The 1,478-nt window shown below is 49.3% G+C and overlaps 1 non-coding gene across 1 annotated transcript; it reads left to right on the forward strand.

Annotated features, from left to right (window-relative positions):
- The first annotated feature begins 359 nt into the window (after nucleotides 1-359).
- On the forward strand, nucleotides 360-421 carry LOC111727212. Its single transcript, XR_002774817.1, has one exon. It is a non-coding gene; the product is annotated as a U7 small nuclear RNA (small nuclear RNA).
- The last annotated feature ends 1,057 nt before the right edge of the window (nucleotides 422-1,478 follow it).

The raw sequence follows: 1,478 nt of genomic DNA on the forward strand, positions 1-1,478 counted from the left end.
CTTTAAAACATGAAACTGCTGGCTGCTTTCTGTTTCGAGGCCAACCATCTGGGAAAGATGCTGTTTTTACTGTAGGCACAGCAAGTCCTACACACAGTCAGATGGCCTTCCCCACAACATTATCATAGGTGCTGCCAAAGCACCTCACTACTGGGGTCCTGGTGTCTTGGTCACTAGCCTCGGAAAGCAATGGATTTGAAAACCCTCCTATCCTGTGGTCTGAATGTCCATGCCCCCTCCTACGTATGTCAAAACCTCACCCCCAAGGTGATCTTAGGGGGTGAGGTCATTGGGAGGTAGTCAGGTCATGGGTGGGGGCCTCATGGGTATTATTAGTGACCTTATAAAAGGGGCCCATGGAGTGTTATAGATCTTTTAGAATTTGTCTACCAGGTTTTCTGGTCTCTACCAGAAGACCCCAAAATTATAAAAATTAAAAAAAAAGAGAGGCCCAAGGAAGTTTGTTCATACCTTCTGCCACATGAGGTCACAGTGAGAAGACGGCCATCTCATGAGGAAATGGCCCTCACCAAACCCTGGACCTGCTGGCACCTTGGTCTTGGGTTTCCAGCCTCTGAATTTTGAGAAATAAACACCAATTGTTTATCAGCAGTCAGGTTTCCAGCATTAGCAGATCAAACACACACAGACAACACTCTCTCTTTACAACTCAGGGCATACCGTGTGCTCCATCACATTCAGGACCATCATATGCTCATGCTGGAATGGCTGGGGTTTTAGGATGAACAGAGACCAGCCACCCATGCCTGTCCTTGTCTGTGTACGTGTGTGAAATGGACCCCACCTTTAGACTAAGTCACAGGGTGCAGTGTCTTCCCCAGAATGAGTGAATGTGCTGGGTCCAGGGATGCTTAATTTCCCTTCCCCAGATGGTGGTAAACACTGTCAGGCCCCAGGGAGCCTGCAGTCTTGTGAGGCAGCCCAGACAGGGGTGCAGGTGCCACCCCTGAGTAGCCTCGGGCAAGGCTCCTCAGCTCTCTGGGCCTCATGTTTCTTGTACACAAAATCTGGACCTGCACCTTCGATTTGATGAACACATGTGAACATTTGCCTTTATAAACTGGCTACTACTTATCTTGCATAAATAATGTATACATTTATCCCACCAAACAAAGATATGGTTTCCCTTCACTTCTAGATCTTAACCAGTTGATACCATGAGTTTGCTGTATTTCTTGGTCAGGGAGGAAAGAGAACAGGGTCTAGTGCCAGCGCCAAGTCAGGGAAAACCTGGCCAAGGGTGGCCTCGCTGCCGTGCGTCTTTCAGGCCTTCTTCATGAACCCTGGGGTTTGCTCATGGGAGCAGATTTAGGTACCTGTAAATGACTAGGTGTGTCAGGTCACCCCTGCTCTTTGTAACTCTGCAACATGTGTGGACCACCACCCCTGCAGAGGGACATTTGAGCACAGCTGTAGGCCCGCACAGCTGGCCCCTGTGTCCTCATCACCTCCAGCCC

Source organism: Otolemur garnettii, unplaced genomic scaffold, assembly GCF_000181295.1.
Source record: "Otolemur garnettii isolate 467f Iridium unplaced genomic scaffold, OtoGar3 scaffold00097, whole genome shotgun sequence".
Lineage (NCBI taxonomy): Eukaryota > Metazoa > Chordata > Mammalia > Primates > Galagidae > Otolemur > Otolemur garnettii.